Source organism: Stenella coeruleoalba (genome assembly GCF_951394435.1).
Source record: "Stenella coeruleoalba genome assembly, chromosome: 13".
NCBI lineage: Eukaryota > Metazoa > Chordata > Mammalia > Artiodactyla > Delphinidae > Stenella > Stenella coeruleoalba.
Window position 1 is genome coordinate 62,417,742 of NC_137159.1, and position 21,822 is coordinate 62,439,563.

At 34.8% G+C, this 21,822-nt stretch overlaps 1 long non-coding RNA gene across 1 annotated transcript in view; it reads left to right on the forward strand.

Annotated features, from left to right (window-relative positions):
- The window catches only part of LOC307196464, a 167,403-nt gene extending 146,604 nt beyond the window's left edge, over positions 1–20,799 (forward strand). The window contains exon 5 of the long non-coding RNA XR_013831141.1: positions 20,169–20,799. This is a non-coding gene — a long non-coding RNA (uncharacterized lncRNA). The remainder of the gene's footprint in view (positions 1–20,168) is intronic.
- Positions 20,800–21,822: the final 1,023 nt, after the last annotated feature.

Genomic DNA, 21,822 nt, shown 5'->3' on the forward strand with positions numbered 1-21,822 from the left:
AGCAGAGAGGCTGCCTAAAATCATACTAAGTTCACAGACACCCCAAAACATACCACCGGATGTGGCCCTGCCCACCAAAAAGACAAGATCTGGCCCCACCCACCAGAACACAGGCACTAGTCCCCTCCACCAGGAAGCCTACACAAGCCACTGAACCGACCTCACTCACTGGGGGCAGATAACAAAAGCAATGGGAAGTACAAACCTGCAGCCTGTGAAAAGGAGACCCCAAACACAGTAAGTTGAACAAAATGGGAAGAGAAATATGCAGCAGTTGAAGAGACAAGGTTAAAACCCACCAGACCAAACAAATGAAGAGGAAATAGGCAGTCTACCTGAAAAAGAATTCAGAGTAATGATAGTAAAGATGATCTAAAATCTTGGAAATAGAATGGAGAAAATACAAGAAACATTTGACAAGGACCTAGAAGAACTAAAGAGCAAACAAAAAATGGTGAACAACAAAATAAATGATATTTAAAATTCTCTAGAAGGAATCAGTAGCAGAATAACTGAGACAGAAGAATGGATAAGTACCTGGAAGATAAAATAATGGAAATAACTACTGGAGAGCAGAATAAAGAAGAAAGAGTGCAAAGAATTGAGGACAGTCTCAGAGACCTCTGGGACAACATTAAATGCACCAACATTTGAATTACAGGTGTCCCAGAAGAAAAAGAGAAAAAGAAAGGGTCTGAGAAAATATTTGAAGAGATTATAGTTGAAAACTTCACTAACATGGGAAAGGAAATAGTTAATCAAGTCCAGGAAGCACAGAGAGTCCTATACAGGATAAATCCAAGGAGAAACATACCAAGACACATATTAATCAAACTATCAAAAATTAAATGCAAAGAAAAAATATAAAAATCAGCAAGGGAAAAGCAAAAATAACATAGAAGGGAATGCTCATAAGGTTAGCAGCTGATCTTTCAGCAGAAACTCTGCAAGCCAGAAGGGAGTGGCAGAACATATTTAAAGTGATGAAAGGGAAAAACCTAAAACCAAGCTTACTCTACCCAGCAAGATCTCATTCACATTCGACGGAGAAATTAAAACCTTTACAGACAAGCAAAAGCTAAGAGAATTCAGCACCACCAAACCAGCTTTACAACAAATGCTGAAGGGACTTCTCTAGGCAGTAAACACAAGAGAAGGAAAAGACCTACAATAACAGACCCAAAACAATTAAGAAAATGGTAATAGCAACATACATATCGATAATTACTTTAAATGTGAATGGATTAAATGCTCCAGCCAAAAGACACAGGCTTGTTGAATGGATACAAAAACAAGACCGGTATACATGCTTTCTATGAGAGACCCACTACTTCAGACCTAGGGACAAGTGCAGACTAAAAGTGAGGGGATGGAAAAAGATATTCCATGCAAATGGCAATCAAAAGAAAGCTGGAGTAGCAATACTCAGACAAAGTAGACTTTAAAATAAAGAATGTTACAAGAGTCAAAGAAGGACACTACATAATGATCAAGGGATCAATCCAAGAAGAAGATATAACAATTGTAAATATTTATGCAGCCAACATAGGAACCTCAATACATAAGGCAAATACTAACAGCCATAAAAGGGGAAATCCACAGTAACACAATAATAGTAGGGGACTTTAACACCCCACTTTCACCAATGGACAGATCATCCAAAATGAAAATAAATAAGGAAAAACAAGCTTGAAATGACACATCAGACAAGATGGACTTAACTGATATTTATAGGACATTCCACACAAAGACAACAGAATGAACTTTCTTCTCAAGTGCTCATGGAACATTCTTTTCTGACCACAAAGCTTTAAGACTAGATATCAATTACAGGAAAAAAAAAAAAACTGTAAAAAATACAAACACATGAAGGCTAAACAATAGACTACTAAATAACCAAGAGATCACTGAAGAAATCAAAGAGGAAATCAAAAAATACCTAGAAGCAAATGTCAATGAAAACATGATGACCCAAAACCTATTGGGATGCAGCAAAAACAGTTCTAAGAGGGAAGTTTATAGCAATACCGTCCTACCTCAAGAAACAAGAAAAATCTCATATAAACAACTTAACCTTATACCTAAAGCAATTAGAGAATGAAGAACAAAAAAACCTCCAAGTTAGCAGAAGGAAAGAAATCATAAAAATCAGATCAGAAATAAATGAAAAAGAAATGAAGGAAACAATAGCAAAGATCAATAAAACTAAAAGCTGGTTCTTTGAGAAGATAAAAAATATTGATAAACCATTAGCCAGACTCATCACGTAAAAAAAGAGAGAAGACTCAAATCAACGGAACAGGAAATGAAAAGGTGAAGTAACAACTGACACTGGAGAAATACAGAGGATCGTGAGAGATTACTACAAGCAACTATATGCCAATAAAATGTACAACCTGGAAGAAATGGACAAATTCTTAGAAAAGCACAACCCTCCAAGACTGAACCAGGAAGAAACAGAAAATATAATCAGACCAATCATAATCAATGAAATTAAAACTGTGATTAAAGGTCTTCCAACAAACAAAAGCCCAGGACCAGATGGCTTCACAGGCTAGTTCTATCAAACATTTAGAGAAGAGCTAACACCTATCCTTCTCAAACTCTTCCAAAATATAGCAGAGGGAGGAACACTCCCAAACTCATTCTACAATGCCGCCAGCACCCTGATACCAAAACCAGACAAAGATGTCACAATTAAAGAAAACTACAGGACAATATCACAGATGAACATAGATGCGAAAATCCTCAAGAAAATACTAGCACACAGAATCCAGCAGCATATTAAAGGATCATACAGCATGATTAAGTGGGGTTTATCCCAGGAATGCAAGGATTCTTCAGTATATGCAAAGCAATCAATGTGATACACCATATTAACAAATTGAAAGATTAAAAACCATATGATCATTTCAATAGATGCAGAAAAAGTTTTCAACAAAATTCAACACCAATTTTGATAAAAACTCTCCAGAAAGTAGACATAGAAGGAACCTACCTCAACATAATAAAGACCATATATGACAAACCCACAACCAACATCGCTGTCAATGGTGAAAAACTGAAAGCATTTCCACTCAGATCAGGAACAAGAAAAGGTTGTCCACTCTCACCACTATTATTCAACATAGTTTTGGAACATTTAGCCACAGCCTTCAGAGAAAAAACAGAAATATGAGGAATCCAAATTAGAAAAGAAGAAGTAAAACTGTCACTGTTTGCAGATGTCATGATACTACACATAGAGAATCCTAAAGATGCTACCAGAAAACTAAAGCTAATCAATGAATTTGGTAAAGTGGCAGGATATAAAATTAATGCACAGAAATCTCTTGCATTCTTATACACCAATGATGAAAAATCTGAAAGAGAAATAAAGGAAACACTCCCAATTACCACTGCAACAAAAAGAATAAAATACCTAGTAATAAACCTACCTAAGGAGACAAAAGACTTGTATGCAGAAAACTATAAGACACTAATAAAAGAAATTAAAGATGATACAAACAGATGGAGGAATATACTATGTTCTTGGATTGGAAGAATCAACATTGTGAAAATGACTCTACTACCCAAAGCAATCTTCAGATTCAATGCAATCCCTATCAACTACCAATGGCATTTTTCACAGAACTAGAACAAAAAATTCACAATTTGTATAGAAACACAAAAGACCCTGAATAGCCAAAGCAATCTTGAGAAAGAAAAACAGCCTGGAGGAATCAGGGTCCTTGCATTCAGACTATACTACAAAGCTACAGTAGTCAAGACAGTATGGTACTGACACAAAAACAGAAATATAGATCAATGGAACAGGATAGAAAGCCCAGAGATAAACCCACGCACATATGGTCACCTTATCTTTGATAAAGGAGACAAGAATATACAATGGAGAAAAGATAGTCTCTTCAATAAGTGGTGCTGGGGAAACTGGACAGCTACATGTAAAAGAATGAAATTAGAACACTCCCTAATACCATACACAAAAATAAACTCAAAATGAATTCAACACCTAAATGTAAGGCCAGACACTATAAAACTCTTAGAGGAAAACCTAGGCAGAACACTCTCTGACATAAGTCACAGCAGGATCCACTTTGACCCACCTCCTAGAGAAATGGAAATAAAAACAAAAATAAACAAATGGGACCTAATGAAACTTAAAAGCTTTTTCACAGCAAAGGAAACCATAAACAGCATGAAAAGGCAACCCTCAGAATGGGAGAAAATATTTACAAGTGAAGCAACTGACAAAGGATTAATCTCCAAAATATACAAGCAGCTCATGCAGCTTAATATGAAAAAAAAAAAAACAACACAATCCTGAAATAGGCAGAAGACTTAAAAAGACATTTCTCCAAAGAAGACATACAGATTGCCAACAAACACATGAAAAGATGCTCAACATCACTAATCATTAGAGAAATGCAAATCAAAACCACAGTTAGGTATTATGTCACGTGGTCAGAATGCTCATCATCAAAATATCTACAAACAATAAATGCTGCAGAAGGTGTGGAGAAAGGCGAACACTCTTGCACTGTTGGTGGGAATGTAAATTAATACAGCCACTGTGGAGAACAGTATGGAGGTTCCTTAAAAAACTAAAAAGAGAACTACCATATGACCCAATAATCCCACTACTGGGCATATACCCTTACGAACCATAATTCAAAAAGAGTCATGTACCTCAATGTTCTTTGCAGCACTATTTACAACAGCCAGGACATGGAAGCAACCTAAGTGTCCATCGACAGGTGAATGGATAAAGAAGATGTGTCACATATATACAATGGAAAATTACTCAGCCATAAAAAGAAACGAAATTGAGTTATTTGTAGTGAGGTGGATGGACCCAGAGTCTGTCACACAGAGTGAAGTAAGTCAGAAAGACAAAAATAAATACCATATATATGGAATCTGAAAAAAAAAAGTTCTGATGAAGCTAGGGGCAGGACAAGAATAAAGACGCAGATGTAGAGAGTGGACTTGAGGACGCAGGGAGGGGGAAGGGTAAGCTGGGACGAAGTGAAAGAGTAGCATTGACATATATACCCTACCAAATATAAAATAGATAGCTAGTGGAAAGCAGTCACATAGCACAAGGAGATCAGCTCTGTGTTATGTGACCACCTAGAGGGGTGGGATAGGGAGGGTGGGAGGGAGAAGAAAGAGGGAGGGGATATCGGTATATAGGTATAAATATAGCTGATTCAGTTTGCTATACAGCAGAAACTAACACAACATTGTAAAGCAATTATAATCCAATAAAGATGTTAAAAAGAAAATGTTATGTGACTTGCAAATTATCAGGACAATGTTAAGAAGAGGAAACGGGAAAAGCAACCATTTTTCCAAGGAAAAGTAATCAATAGATGCCAACCCTGAGATAATCCAGATATTGGAAGTATTAAAGACTATAAAGCAGGTATAACTATGCTGCCTAAGACAATGTTGTGCTCTTCAAATGGATGAAGATATGGAAGTCCTCATGGGGGAATATAAACCATATAAAGAACTGATTGCTAGTTTTGGTATGGAGAATATTACATCTAATATAAGAAATTCATTCTATGCGCTCAATGGCACAGTGGAGAAGACAGGAGGGACAGTGAGTTTAGGATAGAGAAGCAAAAATTTAGAGAATATAAACTTTAAGGAAAACAAGCAAACAAACAAGTGTCGAACGTTGTGGGATAATGAGAGGTCTAACATTAATTCATGTCAGTGGGATCCCAGAATGAAAGAGATGAAGAAGGGAGATAGCATTCAGACAATAGGATTGTAGTAGATTAGGAAAGGTTAAGAATCAAAAGCTAAATTATTAGAATAATAAAGTCTGTTAAATTTATTCCATAAACATGAATATACAGAATCTTTGATTTGTGAATATTATTAAGCCTCACAAAAAATTAAACTGTATAAAATCACGAAAATAATGAAACAACATGGATCAAATCTAAGAAAATTTGCATAGGGAATTTTGACAAACATTAAAAAATTGACAGATGTGTTTATGGACTGATGCGTTAATACTGTAAATATCATTTGTATCCAAGTAAATCTATACATTCAAACAACAATCAAAATGTTAACAAAATATTTAACACTGTTCTAATATGTATATGAAAACATAAATGATCAATAGCCAAAATCTTTAATGGGAACAAATTTGAAATATTGATACTTTCAGCTATAAAAATGTGCTATAGAAAATGTGGTTAAACCAGTGTAGTATTGCACAATAATATACGAACAGATAATTTTAACAAAATAATCCAGAAAAAGACCTACACACATATAGACATCATGTATACAAATTAAAGTTTTATATATCCTATGATGCAGTAATTTTCTTTCTATTTAAAATTCTTATAATTTCATGTGCATCAGAAGAAAGGTATAAGGATAGTGATGGCAGATTTATTCATACTAGCCCCAGTCTGGATACTTTTCAAATGTGTATCAACAGCAGTATTCTTAGTAAAAGGTGGTACATTAATGCAATAGGATATTATATAGCAATGAAAATTAATAACAGCTTCAAGAATCAATATGTATGAAACTTACAAATATTGGGAAAATAAATTTATAGAAGAATATATGTATTTTGTAAAGTTAGTAAACAGGCAAAATTATTTTTAAACATCTGATAGTGGTTTTCTCTCAGCATTAGGCAGAGAACTATGATCATAAAGGAACACACAGGGAAACTAAGTTTCTGTGAGTATAATCGTTAATTTTATATGTCAACTTGAATGGGCCATGGGATGTCCAGATAATCTGATTAAACATTATTCTGGGTATGTCTGTGAAGGTGTGGTGTTTTTGGATGAGATTAGCATTTGAGTTGGTAGACTGAGTAAAGCAGATTGCTCTCCCTAGCATGAGTGGGCCTCATCCACTCAGTCAAAGGCCTGAATAGAACAAAAAGGCTGATCTACTTTAAGAGGAAACTCCTCCTGCCTGAATGTCTTTGATATGAAACATGGATCTTTTCCTACCTTCAGTCTCAAATTGAAACATCAGCTTTTCCTAGATTTCAAGTTGGCTAGCCTTCAGACTGGAGCTACACCATCAGCTCTGCTAGACACCCACCTTGCTTACGGCAGATCTTGGGCCTTGTCAGCATCCATAATCGAGTAAGCCCATTCCTTATCATGATCTGTCTGTCTGTGTCTCAAAGTTTTCAGAGTATAGGTCTGTTAGCTCCTTGATTAAATTTACTGGTTCTGTTTCTCTGGAGAACTCTAATAGAGGCAATAATCAATATCTTAATTTAGTAGGATAATTATAAGAATTTTTATTTCATAATCATTCTTCAAAATCTACATATTTTCCTTTCTTCTGTATTATGCATTCCTCAACAAAACAAAACACACACAAGTAAAAAAAAAAAAGTAACTACCATCTCTCTCCAAAATTATACTTATGGAATCCCTATCACTTTTTCTTTGCTGGGGTCTCTTACGCAATCTGCCTTTGAATTTTAGTACAACAATGGCTGTCCCACAAATAAAACTCTTCCCTAGAAGTTAAACTTTCAATTCTCACCAAATATTTTATAAAGTTTTCTATTTTTTACTTCCATTCTTCTTAAATCTCCAGTAATTTTGGTAGTGATTTAATTCTTGCAAAACACTGGTAGGTGAATCACTTCTTCTTTTTGAGGTTTCCCCTCATGTTCAAACATGAGTGGGAAAAGGAAATAGAAAGTCATCAAATAATATAGTTTAATTTTGGCCTAAGATAGATCAAAGTTTCTGAGAGGAACATATTTCTGATGCATTACTTGACTGGCTAAATATAGCACAGCAGGTAAATCGACTTGTCTTGAAAGTGCCCTGGGCAGAACGACCCTCCCATTATTACAGGGGTCTCGGGGCATTTTTAAACTCCTTGTAGTTTATGGAACTTTTTGTTTGTAATATGTTTCTGGAGAGAAGATATATAGTTTCCATCATATTTTAAAAGACGTCCCAGAAAAACCATGAGGGGTTGCTGGTCCAATTTTTCGGGACTGCAGATGGTGCTAGTTATTTCATACTATTCTTAAATATTGTATTAGAATTACCAACAGAAAACTAGATTAGGACAGATAATTGGAGAAAGAAGTGCCAATTATAGGGACATGATAAATCCAATTATAATTTCTGTGCTTCAGAAGTGATCACAGTGCACTTGATGCACTCCTGTGAGATATGTTTATAAGTAATGTAGAATATCTTATGTTTGACTTGGATGTGGAGATTAGTTAGAGAGATAAAGGATGGCTAATTTTGGATCAACTATATTGTTTCTTGGTTCACAGGATAGATGGTGACACAGACTGAAAAACAAATGCTCTAAATTACTAAATTATCTCTTTGTTACCTGACATATGTCATGAGGCTTCCCAGAGTGCCACTTTTCTTTCCAAAAGAATACTAAAGCACAAAAATAACTGCATCAGTAATTGGAAACGTTCATTTAATCAACTTTGTTTTATGAAATATCAAGACATGGTTAACTGACAAAAAATATGTAGTAGGACTCTGTAACATACACAATTCTTTAAAAATCAAAGTTTTATAGTTTATTCTTATGGTCTGTTAAATGTGTCTGGCCAGTGAATTGCATTATATAAACTATAATAAAATATATGTATTAATAATATACACTTGATTCTAAAGGCATACTGAACATATCATGCCCTATGTTTCATCATTGTGTATATATTTGTATATACATGCAATCACATTTGCATACATACACATGGATATATATACACACATACATATATACATACATACATTTATATACATATATGAAGATAAATATGCTTACATGAGCTAAAAAGCAAACATGTTTACACATGTATATGTGTATAAATAATCATTAGTTATAAATTATAATATCCCTACAAAAGTGTAAAAACTCTAAATAATACATTAAATCACTAGTTTATTGAAAAATATAGAATAAGCTCTGTTAGAGTTAATAATGTTAGGTATTTTAATTAATCAGAGTGGCCAGTTATTTGAGAGGCAAACATTTTCAAAGAATTAACATTAAATAAAATGCACTTCATTCTAAAAAAATACTGAAAATATTCTGGGGGGGTGGAATTTGAGAACATTACAATATCAGTGATTCGGATTAACTGTATTAACTTATACAAGTTTCTCCTGTCTTAAATACAGAGTTATTAGGTAATAGCTCCACACTCCAGAATGCTCAAGATTAGCCTTTGGTACATGCCAGACATTAGATATATATGATGATACAAAAACAAGTAAATTCAAAATTTTTTCTTCTAGTTTTCTAAAAACAATACCATTTGACATTTTAATTTTGCCTTAAAATGTTTTTTTAAATTAAAAATATTTTTTTCATCTTTATTAGGTTATAATTGCTTAACAATGTTGTGTTAGTTTCTGCTGTACAACGAACTGAATCAGCTATATGTATACCTATATCACCCCCCTCTTGGGCCTCCCTCCCACCCTCCCCATCCCACCCCTCTAAGTTGTCACAAAGCACCAAGTTGATCTCCCTATGCTACATAGCAGCTTCCCACTAGCATGTGTCAAGTCTATTCTCTATGTCTGTCTCTATTCCTGCCCTGCCACTAGGTTCATCAGTACCATTTTTCTAGATTCCATATATACACGTTAATTTTTGGTATTTGTTTTTTTTCTTTCTGACTTACTTCACTCTGTATGACAGATTCTGGGTCCATCCACCTCACGACAAATGACTCAATTTCATTCCTTTTTATGGCTGAGTAATACTCCATTGTATATAAGTACCACATCTTTATCCATTCATCTGTCAATGGATATTTAGGTTGGTTCCATGTCCTGGCTATTGTAAATAGTGCTGCAGTGAACATTGGGGTACATGTATCTTTTTGAATTATGGTTTTCTCAGGGTATATGCCCAGTACTGGGATGGCTGGGTCATATAGTAGTTCTATTTTTAGTTTTTTAAGGAACCTCCATACTGTTCTCCATAGTGGCTGTATCAATTTACATTCCCACCAAGAGTGCAAGAGGGTTCGTTTTTCTCCACACCCTCTCCAGCATTTATTGTTTGTAGATTTTTTGATGATGGCCATTCTGACCATGCGCAGTGATACCTCATTGTGGTTTTGATTTGCCTTTCTCTAATGATTAGTGATGGTGATAATCTTTTCATGTGTTTTTTGACCATCTGTATGTCATCTTCGGATTTGTTTTTTTGATATTGAGCTACATGAGCTGCTTGTATATTTTGAGATTAATCCTTTGTCAGTTGCTTCATTTGCAAATATTTTCTCCCATTCTGAGGGTCTTTTCATCTTGTTTATGGTTCTCTTTAAAATCTTCATGGGGGAAAACCTGTACACGTCATCATTTGGGCACGAAAATGTGCCAAAATGCGATAAATATCAGCTTACTTTCTGTGAAAGTGTCAGTCAGCATGGTATTCATTTCATTACATTGTTAAAGAGTAAATCCTGTATAAAACCTAAAATGTATTTGACTCCAAATATAAAACAGAAAATAATAAACTAATTGCTAAAGATTCTAGATGTATAATGTTCTAATATTATGATTAGAAAAGCAATTTCTAGTATTTATGAGCAATGATTCCAAAGACATAGTAAATGTTTAGAGAGTTTATTACGACCATAACCATACTGATACCAAAGCTCTTCAGGCCAGTAAGATGGACTAGAAAGGAGTACATAGTCCAAAGAAAAGTGATATCTACAAGGTCTTTAACATTAGAAAGTTTGAATTTCATTGAATTGGAGTAAGATTTTCTTTAAAACATCAAAATAAACCAGCTCTACACATACAAAGCACATTATCACAGTCTTTGTTACCTATTGTCCTATGACTGAGAAGATTTTGTCCAAATATCTGATTATTTATGGTGGGAGGGCAAGTTTGTTACCAGCTACTCAAGTATGTGTAGAAGTGGAAGTGACGTTGAAATATTTTATTCTTGTGACTCCAAGTAGATATAATTCCTCTGTATATAAGGCAGAGATTGCAGGAATTGAATAAAAGGGGATATTTTTATTGTCATCTAAGATAGAAATTAGTGAAATAGAATGTCACAAAAATTCATAGTTAGAAACAGATAATTAAGAATGGTTTTGTAAATTAAATGACTATTATTATCAGGCCTATAACCTTCAAAATATCTTAGTTACAAATATAAAATATAGAGATATTGAATAGTAAAGTAAAAGTGAATTTTCATTTATGCAAGGGAAAGTTTAAATAATAAAAACATGAACCAAAAATATTAAACGTTTAAAAGGGTACATGGAGAATAAAGTGACTAAATTTTGACAAAAAAGTAAAATGTGTACTCTCAGAAATCTGTCATCTGTAGGATGTGAGAATTTGTTAAACTCTGAACAAATATTTTTCTTTCTTAAATATTTATTGATCATATTCCAAAATCTTTTCTAAGTAAATCTTTTTTAAAAAAATTAATTTATTTTTGGCTGTGTTGGGTCTTCGTTGCTGCGCACAGGCTTTCTCTAGTTGCGGCAAGCGGGGGCTAGTCTTCGTTGCAGTAAGCTAACTTCTCATTGTGGTGGCTTCTCTTGTTGCGGAGCATGGGCTCTAGGTGCGTGGGCTTCAGCAGTTGTGGCATGTGGGCTCAGTAGTTGTGGCTTGCAGGCTCTAGAGCGCAGGCTCAGTAGTTGTGGCGCATGGGCTTAGTTCCTCTGCGGCATGTGGGATCTTCCCAGACCAGGGCTCGAACCTATGTCCCCTGCAATGACAGGCAGATTTTTATCCACTGTGCCGCCAGTGAAGTCCCCTAAGTTAATAGTTTTAAAATCAGTAAGTTATATACACAGTCTAAAGTTGGGAAGAATTTTAAATCATATTTTTTGTGGGAGTTCAAAACTTCCTATTATAATTTCCTCTCTGTGAGGTGATAAATTTTCCAACTATCAATTTCTTATTATTAGATTTTCATTTTAATTTGTTCTTTATCTCTGCATATGTTCTCCCAGCAAAAGCACTTCTCAGATAGCTGGTTTATATGGGTGATTGTGTTTTGTATGTGTCCTCTAATAATACATGAAAATGGCATGTCCCAACCCCAAAGATATGTTTTCTTAAACAGGATCAAAATACTAAGGACTGAAGTGGTAAAATGTTAATGATTGTTTAAGCATCCTCTAAAAAGTAGGAAAGCAAGTAGAATGAAATGTTGGCATCAGGGCCCTTTTTGTGCCTGAAATTGAACCATGTAGTAATTGACTGCTCTGCTCAGACATCTGAGTGCAGCAAAGAGATTTAACTCCTAGTATTTCACATGTACTATTGAGATCACATAGCCAAACAAAACTTCGCATAAATGTAACCACTGTGTAGCAATTTTATCCATAATAATAAATTTTCAAAAATATACTGACCCTTAGGATTAAATTTTAAAGAAAGAAACAAAAGCAAAAGCAAGAATGGTCACAGTAGCTATGTGTTTTAAATACTACTCACCTGATTCTTAAGTGCAGCCTGAGTTGAGATCTGTTAGCTTTCATCCTGCTCAGAGTTTTCAGTCTTGTTTAGGGTCTGATAGATTGGTGTTTTCACCTTAAAACCACTCTAGTTCATGACATGCTATCTTTAAAACTGTTCTTTAAACAATACTGAAATTTTACTCTCCTTGATCACAATTTTCATTCAGCATAATTAATTCTAAATGATTTTCTGACTATTTTCAAAGTTTAAATGAATCCTTAAATGGTAAAGATTTGCTATCATTCTAGACATAAAGAGGAAGCAGCAATCCCCAAGAGCACTTATTAAACTATTTTGTACAATGATAGCATGGTTCCAAGGTAAGTGAAATGGACCAGTACCTTTGGAAATGTTCCAGTTCTAATATATTTTAAAAGTAGTTTCATTATTTTATAGTGACAACTAATACTATAAATAGGGAGATATAATTTCTCTCAAACATTTCTAGTAATCGTGGAGTTTGTGTATTAAAAGTCAGCAATTCAGTTCTCCTGAATTGGAACTGCTGAAATTTAATCTAGATTTAGTATATGTTTACTGTTGTACTTTTTAAAAAATAAAAACCTTAAAATGCACTGGAGCATATGAGTTTTCAAGGGAAATGTTTAGCATATATAAAAGAAATTATTTAAGAACTTCAACAGCATTATGGTTAATTAAAAGCATTTTTTTATCTTATGGTGAAAACAGTCTTTCTTTAAAGGATTTCTCAATTTCAAAATTATTTTATCAACAAGATTTTAAAAGAAATATAGGTTTTTAAAAAATGTTTTCAACATTTGGAACTATTATACTTTCGAAGTGTAATATATTGACAGAAAGGGACCATAAGCAACTATCTATATAAAATTATATTAAGCTTTCAAGCCTAAATGTATACACTTCCACTGGAAATGAAATAGCCACATGTATCAGGAGCAGAGGCAATATCTCTCAGTGGAGCGTCTCTCAGTGGAGTTGCTAAGGAGGGGTAGCAGCTGTCAGTGAAAACATAAATGCAAGATAGGTCCTAGTGTGCCATTGTCCTTTGAAACATGGAGCTAAACAACTCATGTTCATGAAGAACTGTCACAAACAGCCTATGCACTGACACTCTCAGGGAATGTTCAGAGGTATCCATGACCCTCTTAAGCCAAACTTGGCATCAGAAAAGCCACATCCTCATTCAGAGTTGGTGCTCCTGAACAGTAACACTGCCTTCAGATTTGTAGAATTATGCAAAGTCCGTTTCATCTCAATCTCTATTTTGACTGAGTTGTACTGATTCTGAGTTTGATCCAATGATCTTAATCCATTTTTTCCACATAGGCATTGATATTCTCCATCAACTTTGAAAGATAACCTTCAAGTTTGGCATTAATAATTTTTGATCCTTATTTAGGTCTGTAAATGTCATATCGGCCAGTTTAAATTGTATTTGCATTACTTTAAAAGTGGCTGTATATGGATATAACTAATAAATATGCCTGTAAAATTTGACAGTATATCTCAAGTTGATGGTCTACTACAAATCAAAGAATTAGTTTAACAAGCATTCATTTCTTCTTAGACATACTAATTTGTCTTGTTTTGTTTTTTGCACCACTATGGATCTCTTTCAATATGCAGAAAAAAAAAATTCACCCCTGAAAAATGAAGGTAATTTTGGGGATATAAAAGCTGTTAGTTTTTTAGAACAAATATTGGGGTAATAATCATAGAAGCTTATACTCATTTCAAACTTCATCTTCTTGTTATTCTGTACACAGTTCAGACTTTCAAAATGTTACACATCTTGAAGGAAGAAAATCTGTTATGTATTTTTCACTGACTACAATTCTTCATTAAAAACCTTAATCTGAAATATTTAATATATTTTGTGCAAACTGCAAGTCAAAACTTTTCAGTCATAATTCAGCAATCTTACAGTTAACAAGTGATAAACTAATAGACAGACAAGACTGTACTACTTTCTGTGTCTAAATCATAACCTCTGTGTGAAGTCAGGAGCCCCTCTGAGGAACAAGAGTGAATGGACTTGACGAGTCCGGGATATCCAGAAATTTTATGCACGTATATTTGCAAATACACATGCATGCATATACACATGTTCATTTTCTGGTAAGAGACTTCACTAAATTTTTAAATATATATTTGACCCAAGAAAAACTAAAAAGGATTGGACTGCCTTTGTGTTTTAATGTAACAATTAGCATTTACACCAGAGATATGAGGGAGAGAAAATACATTTTTCATATTATCTGCTCTACTGGTCTTAGAGTTAGGATGACCATTTATCCTTGTTTATTTAAACAGTCCTGATTTACACCTATTGTGCCTTGCTAATTGTTAGTAAAGGATTGCTTTGTTCTCCAAAATGTCCCAGTTTGGAAGATAAATTATATGGTCACTCCTATAAACACAGAATCTGAAACCAAACTGTCTGGGATCAAACTTCAGTCCCAGGTTACACACTTCCTAGTTGTGTAACCTGGGACAATTAGTTAAAATATTAAATTTCTTCTACTATAAAGCAAAGCTAATATATTCACTAATATCTGCTTCATAGGGCTGTTATAATGATAAGATTAATGTTTTTGAAATTTTATGAACAGTGGTTACAGTTAATGTATATGTTTGTAAGTAAGTTAACAAATTGTAAGGAAATTAATTAGTGTATATTGTTATTATCAAGTGAAACGTTCTAATTTCCTACCTTCATGTCCCACTTCATTTCATTTCTTCTGAAATCCCATCCCCTTTTTCTCTGTCCAATTACCCTTTTCCTTTAACTCAGATACATTTTCCACATGAATCCTTCCTCAATCTTGTGCTTGATTTCTTGGGAAACCTCCCATAACTCTACTTCTACTGATATACCACATTAGAGAAAAATCTCATATTATCCACCTACCATTCCTACAAGATTATAATTTTATTAGATATCAGGACAAAGTTTTTTCTCTTTCTTATTCCCCACAGCACTTACTAGGGTTTTGAATGAAGTTTTTAAGCAAATATAATTTTATGAATAAAAGAGAATTTCCTTAAAATATAACCCTTCCTCAGGAATATTTGATTTCATCAGCAATGGAAAAATTCTTAATATACGTAAGGATACTTAATATACATAGAGAACTATACTCAGAAGAAATTTGGAAATAACTGGAATATTTTAACCACTGCAGTAATCTATCCATAGTGGGAATAGTCAACCTTAAAAATGCGAATGTTTTACTAAGATACAATTGACTTATAACATTGTGTAAGTTTAAAGTGTACAACATTTGATACATGTATATATTGTAAAATGTTTACCACAAGATGTTTAGTTAACATCTGTCACCTCACATAGTTACAAATTACAAGTGTCAATTATATCTCAATAAAACTGGGGAAAAAAGAATTACCTGACACACAGTAGGCCCCCAATAAATATTTGTTAAAAAAAAAAGGAGGGAGGCATGTTTTGAGATTGACTACTGGAAGAGTAGGAAGCGATTCTACTTTGAATACAGCAGACCATTAAATTCTTGGGGAGAGAAAATAGTCTCTGTATCCCCAAATCCTTCATTTTAACTATGGAATTTTATTTTCCTATCACCTTTGAGGAGCCATAGTGAATGCACTCTAATTTAAGAATAACTTCAGCAAAATAGAGACACAACAAAACTGAAACTAAGACTAGTTTCTTGATCCCAAGCCCATAAAACTCTTACCGGCATCTTAGAGCTTCTTAATTTGGCCTTTTTAAGTTACCACTGAACCTTGTGAAAATAGTATTCATGAGAACATTTTAAACTCATTTAGTTTTTGACTAGAATAGTCATAGCAATTTTAGATGTGAGGAAGACAGGTTAAGTATTTTTCCCTTAGGTTAAATGGAACTAGCATCTCCAAAATAATTCATCAGTAATCTCCAAAATTTTGATCACATATTTAAGAAAACATTTTATAAATTTATGAATTATAAATGTTTACTACTTAAAAGTCACATGCTTTACTATAGACACAAATACTGAATATAATTAAAACTATGTGTTACTCTTATTGGTAATAAATATTCATTGAAATTCTATTTTTTAATTTTGTCTATTGTGCTTCAATTTTTTTTTCATCTGAAATAAAGTACCTATACTCTAGGGTTGTTGTGAGAATTACATTAGCAAATATGTATCTCATGCCTAGAATAATAATTCAACAAATGCTAGCTGCTCTTATTATCATCACATCCCAATGGAACATATGTTTTACCCTCTGGGGTTCACACATGCTGATTTGAAGATCAGTCTTTTAAACTGTTGTTATGTTCTGTAATTATATATGTTTTCTAGTTTATCATTCAGTGTCTTAACATTTTCACGTTGCCTAATATTTTAGTCTTCACTTGGAATTGAGAAAATACATTAATAGTATTAATGTATTAATAAGTTGAATTATTGTATATTAAAATATAGTTAACAGTCATTTAACATTGGCCAGAATATGTACCCCTCTCTATATCTAGACATTTTATCATCTGTAAATTATGTTAATTATTCCTTTCTTCCTTACACCAAAAGATTATTGTAAGAAATGGTGCCTAGTGTGTGAAAATTATTTGAAATCTGCTAAGAGAGGCAAGGTGGCTAGTGCATTTTGCAAACTTACTATAGTGGAGGCACTATGCTTGGTGCTTTTTAAGTAAACTCATGAATAAATCAAATGTTAATAAAATGATTATTATTCTCATGTTCGTTGAGAAAGTAACTATGTCTAGAACAGTGCAAATGATTATGAATATTTGCCTTAATTGTTTAAGAGTTAAATCCCTAAAATAAATAATATGCTGGTAAGAATATTAAGGGATATGTCCGAGCCATTCCAATTAAAATAAATTTCCCCATAGTTTCGTATCAAAAGAACTTCTTCAATTTTAACATTACTTTTTACTTAACGTTTCAATTCTTGGTAAAGGAGAAAAATTGCATAAAGCTGGTAATCTCTTTTTTTTTCACATTTTCTGAGGACACTTCTCACAACCACCACCAATTTACAAGTGTGTAGGAGCTTTGCATATAGTACTTAAACACGGTTTTTCATTAACAGCTATATTTACGTTTTTTTTTTTTACTCTCCAAAGAACAATTGCAGAGATATTAGTGTAGAAACTGGAAGCTATGAAATCATTACACCCAGGCTTATTAGAATAATTTCTAACTGCTTCCTAAATCAAAGTAGGAAGTCATATACATTAAACATATGTTAAACATATATTTGAAGTAATATATTAATTTCATTTAAAAATGAAAACAATTCCCCTTTGATTTTCTTTTTCTCTTTTAAAAAAAAATCCAGATTTTTAAGGTATAATTGACAAAAAAATTGTATGTATTTAAAGTGCAGAATTTAGTGTTTCAATATACGTATACATTGTGAAGTAATCACTACAATCAAGCTAATTTACATCCATCATGGGGAGGTAGGGAAATCAGAGATGTTAGTCAAAGGGTACAAAGTTTCAGTTATTTAAAATAAATAAGTTCTAGAGAAATAATGTACTACAATGTGACTATAGTCAACAGTACTCTATTGTACACCTGAAATTTGCTAAGGGGTTAGATCCTAAGTGTACTCACTGCTTTGATTTTCCAATATGTTGAAGTAGCTTCTATCACCCATTTCTTTAGTCTCAAAAAAATTACAAACGTTCAGTAAATGGAAGTGGAGGGAACAATTTCTAACTCATGTTATAAGGCTAGTATTATCCTGACATAAAAACGAAACAATGGGATAACATGAGATGTAAACTACAGACGAATATAGTAACAAATATAGGAGCTGGAAAAAGGAGAGACACACAGATCAATGGAGCAGAATAGAATGCTCCAAAATAAAATCGTATCTACAGGTAATTTATCCTTAGTAGATATACAAAGGCAACACAGTGGAGAAAGTATAGTCTTTTCAACAATTCGTGCTGGAAACATTGAACACTAATAAATAAATAAATAAATAAATGTCAATCCTACATTGTATCGTATACAGAAATTAAATCATAAACCCAGATGTAAAATTTTAAATCATTAATCTTCTTAAAGAAGCACAGTAGAAAAATCTTTGTGTCCTTGGATTAGGCAACATTTCCTTGGAATATTTTCTAACAGGAAGAGAAAATAAATTGCTACATTGGACTTTAAAATCTTCCATTAATGTAGTGTATCACATTAATTTTGTGTGTATATTAAGCTGTCCTTGCATCTCAGGCATAAATCTCACTTGTTCATGGTGTATGATCCTTTTAATGTGCTGTTGAGTTCAGGTTGCTAGAATTTTGTTGAGAATTTTTACATTTATATTCATCAGGTGTATTGGTTTCTAGTTTTCTTGTAGTGTCTTTATTTGGCTTTGGAATCAGAGTAATGCTGGCCTCATAAAGTATATTTGAGAGTGTCCCTTCTTCTTCAATTTTTTGGAATACTTTGAGAAAGATTAACACTAGCTCTATTTAAATGTTTGGTAGAATTCACCAGTAAAACTATCTGGCCACAGGTTTTTCTTTTTTTGAGAGGCTTTTGATTACTGATTCATTCTCCTTCTTCATTATTGGTCTGTTCAGATTGTCTGTTTCTTCTTTTTTCAGTCTTGGTAGGTAGTATATTCCTAGAAATGTATCCATTTTTCTAGGTTATCCAATTTATTGACATAATAGTTCATAGTAGTCTTATGATCCTTTATATTTCTGTGGTATCAGTTGTAATATCTCTCCTTTCACTTATAATTTTATTAATTTGGGTCCTCTCTTTTTTCTTGGTTGGTCTTTACCTAAGATTTGTCAATTTTGTTTATATTTTCAAAGAACCAGTTCCTAGTTTTGATAATTTTACTACTGTTTTCCTGTTTCATGTATTTATGCTCTAATCTTTATCATTTCCTTTCTTCTGCTAAGTTTGGACTTTGTCCTTTTTCTTGTACCTTAAGGTATAAATTTATGTTGTTTACTTGAGATGTATCTTTTTTCTTGATGTATGTGTTTATCACTATAAACTTTACTCTTTGAACTGCTGTTTCTATACGTCATATGTTTTGTTATGTTGTATTTCATTTGTCTTAAGATACTTTGATCTGTCTGAAGATTTTATTTCTCTTTGGATTTCTTCTTTGAGCTATTGGTTGCTCAAGAGTGTGTTGTTTAATTCCCATGTATTTGTGAATTCCAGCTTTCCTTCTGTTACTGATTTCTAGTTTTATACCATTGTGCTCAAAAAAAAATACTTGATATAATTTGTCTTCTTTAATTTGTTGAGACTTCAACATATGATCTTAGAAAATGTTCTGTGTGTTTGAAAAGGGTGTGCATTCGGCTGCCATTGGATGAAATGTTATGAATATGTCTGTGAGATCCACTTGGTCTATAATGTTGAGAATTTTTGCATCTAAGCTCATCATGATTATTGGCACGTAGTTTTCTTGTAGTGGTCTTTGTCTGACTTTGGTATCAGGGTAATGCTGGTCTCATACAATAAATTTGGAAGCCTTCCTCTTCTTCAGTTTTTTGGAAGAGTTTTGCAAAAGATTGGTATTAATTCTTTAAATATTTGTTAGAATTCACTAGTGAAACCATGTGGTCCTGGGCTTTTACTTTTGGGGATATTTTTATTACTGATTTAATCTTTTTACTTGTTATTTGTTCAGATTTTCTATTTCCTCGTGATCAACCTTGGGTAAAAATCACATGATCATCTCAATAGATGAAGAAAAAGCATTTGACACAATTCAACACCTTTTCATGATTAAAAACTCTCAACAAACTAGATATAAAAGAAATTTACGGGGGGGACCTTGAAGATGGCAGAAGAGTAAGACGCGGAGATCACCTTCCTCCCCACAGATACACCAGAAATACATCTACACGTGGAACAACTCCTACAGAACACCTACTGAAGGCTGGCAGAAGACCTCAGACCTCCCAAAAGGCAAGAAACTCCCCCACGTACCTGGGTAGGGCAAAAGAAAAAAAGAAAAAACAGAGACAAGAATAGGGACGGGACCTGCACCAGTGGGAGGGAGCTGTGAAGGAGGAAAAGTTTCCACACACTAGGAAGCCCCTTCGCGGGCGGAGACTGCGGGAGGCGGAGGGGGGAGCTTCGAAGCCGCGGAGGAGTGCACAGCAACGGGTGCGGAGGGCAAAGCAGGGAGATTCCCGAACAGAGGATCGGTGCCGACCGGCACTCACCAGCCCGAGAGGCTTGTCTGCTCACCCACCGGGGCGGGTGGGGCTGCGAGCTGAGGCTCTGAGGCTCGGGTTTCGGTTTTGGACTGAGCGCAGGGAGAGGACTGGGGTTGGCGGCTTGAACATAGCCTGAAGGGGTTAGTGCGCCACGGCTAGCCAGGAGGGAGTCCGGGGAAAAGTCTGCACCTGCCGAAGAGGCAAGAGACTTTTTCTTCCCTCTTTGTTTCCTGGTGCGCGAGGAGAGGGGTTTAAGAGCGCTGCTTAAAGGAACTCCACAGACGGGCGCGAGCCGCGGCTGAAAGCGCGGACCCCAGTGATGGGCGCGAGCCGCGGCTGAAAGCGCGGACCCCAGAGACGGGCGGGAGACGCTAAGGCTGCTGCGGCCGCCACCAAGGGGCCTGTGTGCGAGCACAGGTCACTCTCTACAACCCTCTTCCGCGGAGCCTGTGCAGCCCGCCACTGCCAGGTTCCCGGGATCCAGGGACAACTTCCCCGGGAGAACGCACGGCGGGCCTCAGGCTGGTGCAAAGTCACGCCGGACTTTGCCGCCGCAGGCCCGCCCCGCACTCTGTGCCCCTCCCTCCCCGCCGGCCTCAGTGCGCCAGGGCCCCCGAATCAGCGGCTCCTTTAACCCCGTCCTGTCTGAGCAAAAAACAGACGCCCTCCAGCGACCTACACGCAGAGGCAGGGCCAAATCCAAAGCTGAGCCCCTGTGAGCTGTGAGAACAAAGAAGAGACAGGGAAATATCTCCCAGCAGCCTCAGAAGCAGCGGATTAAAGCTCCACAATCAACTTGATCCCAAATCTCTTTTAGTGTGGATGTATGTGTATGCTTCTGTGTAAGATGTTGTCTGTATAGCTTTGCTTCCAACATTTGTCCTAAGGTTCTATCCGTCCCTTTTTTTTTCTAAATAAGAATTTTTTAATTCAATAACTTTATTATACTTTATTTTTACTGTATCTTCTTTCTTTCTGTCTTTTTTCCTTCGTTCCCTCCTTCCTCCCTCCTTTCTTTCCTTCTTGCCTTCTTTCCTTCTTTGCTTTCTTTCTTCCTTCCTTCCTTCCTTCCCTCCTTTCCTTCTTTCTTTCCTCATACTTCTACTAATTCCCTCTACT